The sequence below is a fragment of the Leopardus geoffroyi genome, chromosome A3, assembly GCF_018350155.1.
Source record: "Leopardus geoffroyi isolate Oge1 chromosome A3, O.geoffroyi_Oge1_pat1.0, whole genome shotgun sequence".
In the NCBI taxonomy this organism is placed as follows: Eukaryota; Metazoa; Chordata; class Mammalia; order Carnivora; family Felidae; genus Leopardus; species Leopardus geoffroyi.
In genome coordinates this window covers 10771994-10784507 of record NC_059336.1, presented here as the reverse complement: position 1 = coordinate 10784507, position 12514 = coordinate 10771994, and the positions used below count along the sequence as shown (strand labels likewise).

The window sequence follows — 12514 nt, the reverse complement described above, 5'->3', positions numbered from 1 at the left end:
GACTCCTCATATTCCCCGAGCCGTGGCCTGCTGTATTAGTTATGTGTTGCCGGCTATTGAATTACCGCAGATTTCACTTCCATCAGCGTCAACGCACGACCTCTCATTTTGTACGGGGCCCGGAGTTTGGCCTGGCTCCCCAGGCTGCAGTCAGTGGGGGCAGCGCTCCGTGGCTTTCTGGAACTTGGGCCCTCTTCTGAACCACAAGAGCCCATTGGCAGAACTCAGCTCCTTGTGGCTGTAAGACTGAGGCACCGCTTCCGTTGTGGGAAGAGGTCCCCCACAGCTCCTGGCGGCCTCCCCAGCTCCTTGCCACGGGGCCCTGTCATGACGCGTGACAGGGCTGTCACGGCTTGACAGCTCACGTCTTCAGAGCCAGCAGGAGTAGCTCTCACTCCGGTCTGCCAAGAGGGGGCCTCCCATAACCTCGCAGCCGGGGGACCGGCTATGGGTCATGTTTGCTGTTTAGTGCGGTCTCACAGGGGAGACACTCTTTCTTCGCCTTTGTCACATGCTGTTGGCTGGAGGCCAGTCACAGGTCCTGTCTGCCCTCAAGGGGAGGGGATTACACAGAGGCAGGGCTCACTGGGCTTCCTTAAAGTTCTGCCAGACAACGCTGTCATTTTTTCATGGGAAACCCTTCATTTTTATTTTTATTAATGTTTATTTATTGTTTGAGAGAGACACAGCGCAAGCAGGGGAGGGGCAGAGGGAGAGGGGGACACAGAATCCGAAGCGGGCTCCAGGCTCCGGGCTCTCAGCAGAGAGCCCGACGCGGGGCTCGAACTCGTGGACCTTGAGATCGTGACCTGAGCCGAAGTCTGACGCTTAACCAACTGAGTCACCCAGGCGTCCCCATTTTTATTTTTTAAATTTGTGTCTGTTTCCTACTGCACTGTTGATCTCATGCATGCACCCTGCTCACCGCCACCCCATCCCTGCCGTGGGCATCACGGGTGTGATTTAGGTAGTTGGAGGTATAAGTATATTGTGAAATAGTGTAGTTCTAGTGTGAAGGTGCTTTTAATTCATAGGAATGGCTTTGTCTTATAAGTCTCATTCTGTTTTTTTTTTTCACTCAGCCTTCAGTTTTGAGATTTATTCATGTTGCTATATGTAGTTTCTTGCTTTATATATCTCTTCAAAGATGAGAGTGAAATCGTGCTGTATGTATGGATTAGTAACTCACTTTTCATTTTCACTGTGCCTTTTCCACCCTTCCATGTCCGTACAGGTTGATTATCCTCATTTCTTTTAAGCGCTGTGTGATTTTCCATTTAAGGGATTTATTTAATTCCCGTCTCCTCATGCCTGAAGGGTATTTAAAAAAAATTTTTTTTAACATTTATTCATTTTTGAGAGACAGAGTGTGAGCAGGGGAGGGGCAGAAAGAGAGAGGGAGACACAGAATCCGAAGCAGGCTCCAGGCTCTGAGCTGTCGGCACAGAGCCCGACGCAGGGCTCGAACCCACGGACCGCGAGACCGTGACCTGAGCCGAAGTCGGCTGCTCAACCGACCGAGCCACCCAGGCGCCCCGAGTCAGTGCCCACCCTTAGTCCAATCAGAAGGAGCGGTGAGCTGAGCAGTCATATGGCTGAATGTGTTGGAATCAGGCAGTGGGTTTGCTAATTTACTCTGGCTGCCTCTATTCACTGCAGGCATGGGGACTTGCAATCCTGGCCTTCTCTGTCGGCACTTCCCAAATATTCTCATACACACACCTCTCACCCGGGGCCCGTGTCACCATGGGAGAGCCCATTGTCCCTGAAACACAGTCCTGACACTGGTGACGCTACTCATGAGGGCCATGCAGTAGGACACAGTCTTCTGCGAGCCAGGCCCACCAGTATGTTCAAGCCTTCGACCTTGAGTAGCCTTTGGCAAAGGCCCTTGGACAGCCTGTCTGGTCGCAGATAACCTGACTTGTTCACAGCTGGCGAAGAACGCGAGCTGGGTTCTGACCAGGTCCATCTGACTCCAGAGCCTATGGTCTTAACCTCTTAAGGAGCTGGGGAAGCGAGACACAAAATCCCAGAGGGTAAGAGGCCAGGTGGTGAAGGCTGTGGCAGGGGAAGGGAAGAGGTGTTCCGGTGGCCCTGGACATGGGAGTCTGGAGCACCTGGGACTGCCTCGAGGGCTCCATGACATGATGTCCACAGATAAATAGCCACACAATAAGCTGCTCACAATAAGCTGAAAAAGGTTGGCCGCTATTGTAAGGAAAATGTTTGCAGCTGTTAATCTTTAATCTTTAATCAAGTTCGTGACCATCAACACGTATGGTGTTCCCAGTGGCTCTGTGTTCTGCCAGCAGGGATTGTGGGGGACAGAGAAACATTACTGCCCGTAAGGAGCTGACAAGATGAATGAAGGCAGTCATGTAATATTAAGTTGAAATGAATGATGAAAATATTAATAGCGTATCCAACATGTATTAGGACACCAGAATACTCACTGAGTGCTTACAATGTCCCAGGTGGTGATTTGGGTGTTTGACCTGCATTAACCCCCAGTTACAATAATCCCAAGTGGTAGTTACCATCATTCCCATTTTCAGGCAAGGAAGAGAGGGGAGAGGGTCAGGGAGGCTTGTGAGCTGCTCGAAGCTGCACAGGTAGGAGGAGACAGAGTGGGTGCCTTCCTCTGCTGCTTACCCACTCAGACTCGGTGGAGTGGGACACACGTGTGGGGCGAGGGGCCGCGTTGGGTGTGGTGTATACAATTCCCAGAGAGCACCCTGTGGGCCGCGGAGTGTCTTGTTTGTGGCTGTAAACAGAGCTTCTGGCACCATAAAATGGTTTTTTTAATTTCTTAAGATATTTTTGAACTGCTCATTGAAGGAAAGAGGAGATCTGTGGTGACACGGCCAAGGACTTCTCGGAGGAGGAGGCTCTTGGATGGCATGTGAATGATGGGGGGGCGGGGTGCCAAGGCGGGAGGACAGAGGGAGATGCTTGGCTTTCCCCGGGGGGGCGCTCAGGAGACTGGCAAGCAAGGAGAAGGAATATTTGCAGATGGTCAGGAAGGACCGTGGTTTAAATCCAAATATTCTTTCGTCTTCCCCCCTGATAAATGAGGGAAGCGTTGGACAGAGCCCCTGCGGCCCGGGCAGCCTTCCGTGTGTGTGTGTGTGTGTGTGTGTGTGTGTGTGTGTGCGCGCGCGTGCGCGCGCGCACGCACGTACGCAGAGCCAGGGGTCAGTGATTGTGGAGGCAGAAACATCCTCAGGCAGGAGAAGGAAATGAGGGAGACACCCCAGGCCCCGCTCTGGTCCAGAAGGAGGAAATCCAGCCATACTCTGAGCAGAAGTAAGTCCAAGTCCGTCCGTCGTCCTAATCCCATGAAGGACTTTAGAACCCTGTCCCCAAGTTTGCATAGTGTTGCTCTGGCAAGAAAAGAATGCATACTGGTCCCATTGTCCCGATCAGCTCCTGCTGGGTGTCCCGGGGAACAAAACACATAGCTTCTGAACAGCTGAGGAGAGCAACACTTCTCAGAGTCTGAAAGGATCTCCCTCCTGGCGGTCAGGGTCGCTGACACTCAGTCTTCTCTTCCAGGCCCCCTTTGTGCTGCTGCTCAGTTATCCTCCCTCCTTTGATTATGGATCCCCTTCATGAAGCGGGTGGCCCGCTATGACGATCTGGGAGGAGCTGGGAGGGTCGGATCGTTTTCTGGGTTCTAGTCCTGCCTCACTTGGTGACCTCTGGTGAGGGATTTGGTCTTTGTCCGAAGTCTTGTCCTTTGGATCCTGGGTAGATCAATGCTTTGTTTCTTCTCGGTGTTGGAAGAGTCCTCTGGGCCTCTTCTGGTTCGTGTCTGAGACAATGGGGCCCAGATACTTCTAGTTTCTCTAGTAACCGTGTTTCTGGCATTTTGGATTCAAGTATCCACCGTCCCATATGTATGCCCCTGTGCCTGCTCTGATGTCTCCAGTTTGATCTTTCAACAGTAGGAACAATGGCAGTAATACTGAGAGCTGCAATTTATTGAGCATCAATTAAGCACCAGGTACCTCACTGAGAACTTATTTAATCCGTACAAATACTCATCAAGGGAGGGTCTCCTGGGGAGAGTAATGCCCAGTGGGCTTAGGTCTAGGAAAGCAGGTGATGTCTAGTTATTCTTTTTTAACGTTTATTGATTTTTGAGACACAGACTGTGAGCGGGGGAGGGACAGAGACAGAGGGAGACACGGAATCTGAAGCAGGCTCCAGGCTGTCAGCACAGAGCCTGGCCCTGGGCTCAAACTCATGAACCATGAGATCATGACTTGAGCCGAAGTGGAACGCTTGATCAACTGAGCCGCCACCCAGGCGCCCCAGGCAATGTCTAGTTAAGTCCTACGGGGTGCTGGGGCGCTGTGGGGGCGTCTCACTCCATCCTGTCCATAAGCCTGAGAACAGGTGCTATTTGTAGCCTTGTTTTACACACAGGGAACCAAAGCTCAAGGAGCTTAAGTAACCTACTCAAGGTCTTCTAGCGAAGAAGCAGCAGAGCCAAGACTTGAACTCACAGCCCTTTGGCTGAAGAGTCCCTGCTCTTAACCACCATGCTGCTCTGCCTTCGTGGTACCTCCCACACCCAGCTGCTCTGATAAACTCAGCTGTGATAATGTGGTGAGGGGGGTGGGCTAAGGATCCCATCCTGGTCTCTACAGGTGGATGTTCTAGGGGTTCTCCTGTCCAGAAAGAGCAAGTCACAGTTTGCTTTTGCCCAGCTTGGCCAGCCGGTTAAGGATGACCTAGGAGGACCCCTTGGGAGAGCTGGCCACCGAGGGGAATGATTGCTCAGTCCGTGTGACTCCTAAAGGACAGGAAGACTTATGGAGCATCCTCTCTAGAAGCATTACCTCTAGAATCTTGTTTAATTAAAAAAAATTTTTTAACATTTATTTATTTTTGAGGGACAGAGAGAAACAGAGGGAGACACAGTGTGAGTGGGGGAGGGGCAGAGAGAGAAGGAGACACAGAATCTGAAACAGGCTCCAGGCTCTGAGCTGTTAGCACAGAGCCTGATGTGGGGCTCGAACCCACGAACTGAGAGATCATGACCTGAGCTGAATTTGGAAGCTTAACCTACTGAGCCACCCAGGCGCCCCTTGCTTAATTTTGATAACAGCCATATAAAGGAAGGTGTCATCATCCCAATTTTACAGAGAGAGGACAGGGGCTCGGAGAGAGGAGGCCACTTGCCCAGGGTCAGCCCACCAATAAGTGGTGGGTCAGGGTGAGGTTCCAGACCAACCAGTCATTTCCTTCTCCTCCTCGCTTTTTTTCCAGCCACACCCATGGACTGTCCCATGTCCCCATGACTGGTCATCTGTTACAGCTTTTCCAGGGCAGTTCAGGGCAGAGGTCACACACTAGGGCCCACCCCTCAACTCTAGTTGGTTTTTGCCTCATTTTGTTGAAGATCATTCACGTACAGTAAAATTCACCTGTTTCTAGCATACAGTTCTGGGAGCTCTGACAAACGTCCAGTTGATTAACCACCACCACAGTGGAGACACAGAGCGTCTCCATCACTCTCCCAGATTTCTTCCTGCTGCCTCTTCGTGGTCAAGCCCTCCCCAACCTCAGCCCCTTGCAGCTGCTGATCTGTTTTCTGTCCCTATAGTTTTGCCTTTGCAAGATGTCGTATAAATCGAGTTATGCATTACGTAGCCTTTTGACGCTGGTTTCTTTCACTGAGGTGATACATTTGAGATTCATCCATATTACGTGTATCTCCAAGTAGCTGCTGTCCCCTTAGATAAGCGTGTGTTCCCAGGCACCACCGTCCCCTCCGGCCTTCATTTACTTTACCTGCCTGTCCCAGAGAGCACTTGAGTCTGAAATCCCCTGGCAGGCAGCTTGAAAGTGGCAAGTTTTGGAAACAAATGGCCGGGGATCGAGTCACGGCAGCCACGTGCCCTTGGGCCCCTGTGTGACTACACTCCTCCAAGCTTCTGTCTCCCTATCCGTGAAACGGGCTGCTGGTATCCTTGCCTGAAAGGGTCAAAGAAGCTAAGGCAGGGTAAGCACTTAACATGGCACTTAGCACCTAGTAGGTGTTGAGTTAACCTTTATTACGTTCGTCGTCAGCGTGGCTGAGCTGTGAGCTCAGCTGTCAGCTGCCAGTGGCTGTGTACTCACGGAATCGTGCAGCACCCTGCCCTGCGGGGAATATGAAAGCACCTCCGGTAAGTGAAGCCCTGCTGTCGGGGCACCGGCAGGGTCTTAATGGATAGCAGAGGACTCACATGAGCAGTGTTCTTCATCATACTTTGCTGGCCGCCCAGGTCTGAGCCCTCGTTCTAAGTCACAGCTTGTTGAGGAAAGTTGGGAAAACCTTGGGGCTTCGTTTCTGCCCTTTCCTCCCCTATCAGTTGTTGCTAATCACCTCCCGAGAGACCTTGAAAAAGAAGGAATGGCAAATAGTCTGGCTTTTTCAAACCCCTGGTCATTTCTTGCACGACCTGTTTGCAGTTTTCAGAAGATGGAATTTCACAGAGGTTTCATGTGGGGGAGGCTGTTGGGGAATTATCCGGAGACGCGGGGTTGGGGGTGGCCTGTGTTCCACGTCTTCTGTGTAGCAAAACCTTGTGGCCGCAAAGAGCTCGGTGTTGGGGAAACTCCCGATGACAAGACCACGCGACAGCATCATGCAGCACAGCTGTCCCTGTGGGTTCCGAGCGCAGAAGCAGATGCGGCCATAACCAAAATGGTCACATTGTGCCACTTGGCAGCGTAGTTGCAACGTCTCCCTGGGCTGTCACAGCCCCCCTGCTGAGCAAGCCAGGCCCCGTGTTGGCGTCTCATTCTACGAACGGGAGAACTGAGGCTCAGAGATGCCGGGTGCTCAGAGTCACATAGCAAGGAAGCGGTGGGCGGTCCTAGGACTTGACCACAGTCTTCTCACTCCTGCACAGATGGGCCTGCGTTGAGGTCTCACCCCTGGGGAGACCGGGTCGGGTTCTCGTCTGCCGGTACTGGTCACACACCTGGGGACAGGATTGGATGCGGGACGGGAGAGAAATGGCAAGGATGACCGGGGATGACTTGCGACGTTTTGACGTGAGCGCCTGGAGCCGCCGTTTCCGGAGGTGAAAGACTCCCCAGGATCAAGGTTGGATCAAGGTCGGGGAGGAGGTAGGTCAAGGTCAAGAGTTTGAGATCCTTGAGACGTCCAAGTGGAGATGTCAAATGGCAGTTAGATTTGTGGCTGTGTGATTCAGGGCAGAGGCCTGGCCCCAGGGGTAGGCATTTGGGGGGCACCGGATGCAATTTAATGAGAGAGTGCTGGGGGACAGTCCCTAGGAAGAGGTCTGGGGACCTGGCCCTGGAAACCCACTGATGTTTAGATGTTGCAGGGAGAAGAAGGAGGCAGCAAAGGAGACTCAGCAGGAGTGGCCAGGGAGGTGGGGCAGGGTGGGGGGGAGAAGGAGTGTGCAGGGGAGGGAGAGGCTGTGTCCAGAAGCTAGTGCAGCAAGGGATTCTGGGTAGACGACATGCCTGAGCGTGCTAGGGTGTGGCCGAGTGGGGTTCGAAGTGAGAGTACCTGCTGGAGGGGCCACAGTCAGCCACAGCCACCGGTGACCTGGGCAGGAGCTGCCTCCGCGGGGGGCGCACCAGGACACCCAATCGGAGCGGGCTCGGGAGGCGGGGCGGGGAGGTTGAGGAAGTGGTACACAGAGTCCCCCTCGTAAAGGTGCTTATCTGTCAAGGGGGCAGAGAAACAGGGTGGTAGCTGGAGGAGGATATGGGTCTGAATGGGGAGCAAGCCATCCACCGAGAGACAGGGCGGGCGGGAAGGGATGGGGGGAGAAGGAGGAGGAGGAAATAGCCACTGGACCATCGGTCATTGTCAGGATGGAAGGGCGGGGCTACAGAAGAAGGGACCTGGCGGGCGTTTCACTTAGTCAAGCATTTGACCTGGAGAAAGGAATTGCCCGGAACTTTTGCTAACATTACACGGCATCCTGGTCAACATTTCCTAGAGCCCTTCCCCCATCACTAAATGATGCTTTTAAGTGACTGAGAGATTAAAAATATATATATACTTGGGGTGCCTGGGTGGCTCAGTCGGTTGAGCATCTGACTTCGGCTCAGGTCATGATCTCACGGCTCATGAGTTCGAGCCCCACATTGGGCTCTGTGCTGACAGCTCAGAGCCCGGAGCCTGCTTCAGGTTCTGTGCCTCCCTCTCTCTCTGCCCCAACCCACTCACATTCTGTCTCTCTCTCTCAAAAATAAATAAACATTAAAAGAATTTTCAAGTATACGTACATATTTCTTTTATCCCAACATGTTCTGTGTTTCCTGAGCACATTTGGTGTATGTGTTTGAGTCTGTCCCTCATGCCCTCCCCGGGCACCTGGGACCTTCCCCTCTGCGGAGCAATCAAATCTGCCCCAGGCTTCCTTCCCCCGGACCCTTTCATGCACTTCTGTCAGGCTTCGCCCCCTGGCTTCTCCTCCATCCTGCCCGCCAGCCCCCCCTCACTCAGCCCTCCATCCATTCTTGGCTGATCTAACAGAAGCCTCGCCCCAGCCTCCCTGGCTGCAGTCTCTCCCTGCCCCTGTCCGTCCTGTTGCAGTGATACTGAGATACCACATTCCCTGCGCTGCTAAAACGCAGTGGAGTCTGGTTCCGCGGGCATAAAGTATCAATGACCTGGCCTGACTTCATCTCATTTCCCACTGCATTTCCTCAGGATGCACCCCTGGTCCTTGAAGGCTGTTCTCTGAACCCCCCAAATCTCTTTTTACTTTTCCTGCCTTTCCTGCCTCCCGTTGCTCTGAGGCTAAAATGCGGTTCCTCGCTGGGAACGACAAGGCCGTGTGCCATCAGCACTCTGCTCACTTCAACACCAAACCACTTTCCCACCTCAGGACCTTTGCACTTGCTGTTTCAGCCTGGGATGCTCTGTCCCAGCCTTTCACATGCCCGCGTCTTCTTTGCCCTAGAGCTTAAATGTCACTCCTTGGAAAGACCTCTCAACCTTTCTGTCAATAATATCCCCCTCTGCAGTTTATTTCCTAGGGCGTCACTTTGTTGATTTGCCTCATTCGTGGCATTGCCGCATGTTGAATCGATCTGCCTGATTTGTTTATCATCTGGTCACCCGCTGGAGTGTCAGCTCCGCGGGATCACTGCTGGCTCCCCAGTGGGGTGTATGGTTGCTCAACAAATAATTCTTAAGAGACTGGTTGAAATTTGCCCCACAATCTACCGCCCCTCCCCCCAGGAATGTAGCCCTGGGCATCTTGTGTGATGCTTGTGTTCGTGGCCAGAATGGCTCTTTCCTACTGTTGGTTACCTGGGGATCCTTCCAAAGAGCCCCACTCGCCACTGTCACGTGCACTCACAAACTGCGATGAAAGAGGCAATATAAGCTCCTCCTTTAACAGATGAGGAAGAGCAGAGAAGTCTGCAACTTGCTCCCAGCCCCATGGCTGCCAGGTGATGGAGGTCTTCACTGCGGGAGCCCGGTGGTACATGATGGAGTGTGCCGGGACATGATAGAGCATGACAGAGAAAGATGGGGCGTGACGGGATCTTAATTATCTGAGCATCCTGTGGGGCGTGTTTTCAGCTGCCAGACTTGACATGCTCTTTTTTTAAAAAAGAATGTTTATTTATATTGAGAGAGAGAGAGAGAGAGAGGGTGGAAGAGGGATAGAGAGAGAGAGGCAGCGAGAGGGGGAGCGAATCCCAAGCAGGCTCCATGATGTCAGTGCAGAGCCCCACCTGGGGGCTTGATCTCACAAACCACGAGATCATGACCTGAGCCGAAATCAGGAGTCGGACACTCAACCGGTTGAGCCCCCCAGGCCCCCCTAACATGCTCTCTTGAGAGCAACTATTTTGTAACATCCCCTTTGCCATCCTAAACTGCTACTCACAGATAATATAACTTCCGTATACGCATATTTTTTAAAATAACGCAATGCCCGGGGCGCCTGGGTGGCTCAGTTGGTTGAGCGTCCGACTTCAGCTCAGGTCATGATCTCGCGGTCCGTGGGTTCAAGCCCCACGTCGGGCTCTGGGCTGACGGCTCAGAGCCTGGAGCCTGCTTCCGATTCTGTGTCTCCCTCTCTCTGCCCCTCCCCCGTTCATGCTCTGTCTCTCTCTGTCTCAAAAAAAAATAAATAAATAAATAAATAAATAATAATAACGCAATGCCAAAACACGAAGGAAAGAAATAAAAGGAAAGTAATTTACATGATATTATGTACTTAAGCGAATGCTCTTTATGACTTAATCAGATGAAGTGGTCGTACATTCTTTTATCTTGTAAATACTCAACTGGACCTCTTTGGCACTTTTTATTTTATAGAAAACTAGGGCCGCGCAAGGCTCGCCGTGTGAATGTGACAGCCACAAACACTGGTACAGGTGTGTTATTTGGTGACTCAGCTGCCACGGACGGTGGTGCTGACAGTACACGGGGTGGTTCTCTCTCCTTCAGGACTGTCCTGTGTCCCTCACCCTCTGAATACCAATAGTGTCCCACAAATGCCCCTGCGAACTACTGGGGGCATTTCCACCTCCATGAAGACCCACATGTGTGGGGGAGACCCTGGGCTTAATTTGAACCCCGCACAGGTGGGCGGATCCCCTTGGGGTCCCTGAGTAAGTTGGAGAGCCTCACTGAGCCTCTTTTTTTCCTAAAATGGGGGACAATACATCTTCCCTCTGAAGAAATGTTTGAGGATGAAGCGATCTGATGTGCACTGCCACTAACACGGCCGCCCAGCACGCGGCAGGCCCTCAGTATCTGCTGGTTCTCTTCTCGAAAGTGGACAAACTTGTTTCACAAAAGGCCAGCTAGTAAGTATCTTGGGCCTCGTGGGCCATACAGTCTCTGGTCCAACTAACTATTCAGCCCCGCAGTTCTAGAAGGAAAACAGCCATGGATGACAGAGGAACAAATGAGCATGGCCATGTTCCAATAAAACTTTATTGACAAAATCAAGTGGTGGGCCGGCTTTGGTCTGTGGGCTGCAGCTCACCGTCTACACCCATGGGCGTGTGCATGCCACTTCATCTGCCTGCTAGGCTGGATCAAAGTCTCCCTAGAGTCCACGTTTCTGTGTTTTATCATAGTAAGTTCCGGAAGAAGAGGGTTTTCCGACAGTGGCTGCAGCAGGCAGGCCCCAAAGGCAGTTTTCAGTGATTATGAAGTGTCAAGAAACGGAACAGCCTCTCGTCTCCAGCCTTCGGGGACCAGGATGAGGGAAAAGAGAAGCATGATTCCTACCGACCAAGTTCTGTGAGGATGAACTTTCAGGACGAGAGAGCGTGGGTGAGGCCGGGCGAGATCCCTGTGCGGGGGACCAAGCCGTGAATGGAGCGGGTGGCTCGTCCTTGGGGGTTTCTGAGGATCCCTGGCATTTCAGAGGGAAATCTCAACTTCTCCCTTGCATTTGTTTTAAAATCCTCTCGTGCACCCCAGACAAGAGAGAAAGTGAAGTTTAGAAGGGGGTGCCAGCTCTTCCTGCAAGCTGATTAGCACCCTGGAGCCACCAGCCTCAAAGACCAGAGCCCTCTGCCTTCTGCCTGTTGTAGAATTTGCATTTTAAATTTTGGTGGTGCCCCCCCCCCCCCCCCCCCCCCCACTCCCCGAGCAAGGAGCAGGAGCAAGGAACTGGAAGCCTGCTGTTCAGCTTCCGCCTCAGGACAAGCTTGTCTCGATCTTCGATCTTCGCAGGAAGGGTCTTGCCTAAAAGGAAAATTGGGTTCCCACCCCAAAATCCACCTTTGGAGCCTCTCCTGAGAACTTAGAAGCCCTGGGGGGCTCCGGGACTGTTTTCACCCGGCGGCAGTTGACGGATAGGCGGGGGCTGCGTGTGGTCACGGCCTGTGCGGAGGGCGTGCTCTCGAGCTGCAAATGCCCCCATCCCTTGTGGTCCCACGTCCTGCCTGCTTCCTCCACTGGGGCCTCTGTGAGGCATTTGGGTTTGAGATGTCTTGTGTCCCTAAGAAACGATAAAAAGTTCTTTCATCAGCCATAACAACACGTGGGAGATAAGGGACGGCCTGGAGGAGCCCACCCGCCTCTCCAGTTGGCTTCCTACAGTTGATCCTCCATGAAACAGATGGGAGATTGGTCTAGAACGCCCAGCCGGTCTGCTACTGCCGGGCTCAATTCCCTCGGTGGCTCCCTCGATGGTTTTTTGCACCATCACCCAAACCCTTCACGCAGCCTGCGGGGTCCTGGGTGGCCTCATCTCTGCGCATTTCCCAGCTGCCTTTCTCCTCCTGTGCTCCCCACTTGCCCCCTCAAATGCCCTATTCCAGACACGCGGAGCCGCTTTCCATTCCTTAAACAGTTTGTGGAGCCCTCTTGTGACGTTGTCACGTGTTAAGTGTACAACTTTGTCAAGGCAGGCTCACTTCGGTTAAGGTTGGTTTGGTTTGAAGTTGACAGAGATCGAAAATGAATAAAGGGGGTGCTTTCTTCTCTCACATAACAGTGCAGGTGCACGTGGCCAGGGCTGGGAGGCACGGTGGCTGCCTGGTGGTGGTG

At 52.8% G+C, this 12514-nt stretch overlaps 1 long non-coding RNA gene across 1 annotated transcript in view; it reads left to right on the top strand.

Moving 5' to 3' along the window:
- The window catches only part of LOC123580009, a 43091-nt gene extending 31668 nt beyond the window's left edge, over positions 1–11423 (top strand). The window contains exon 3 of the long non-coding RNA XR_006703075.1: positions 11092–11423. This is a non-coding gene — a long non-coding RNA (uncharacterized LOC123580009). The remainder of the gene's footprint in view (positions 1–11091) is intronic.
- The last annotated feature ends 1091 nt before the right edge of the window (positions 11424–12514 follow it).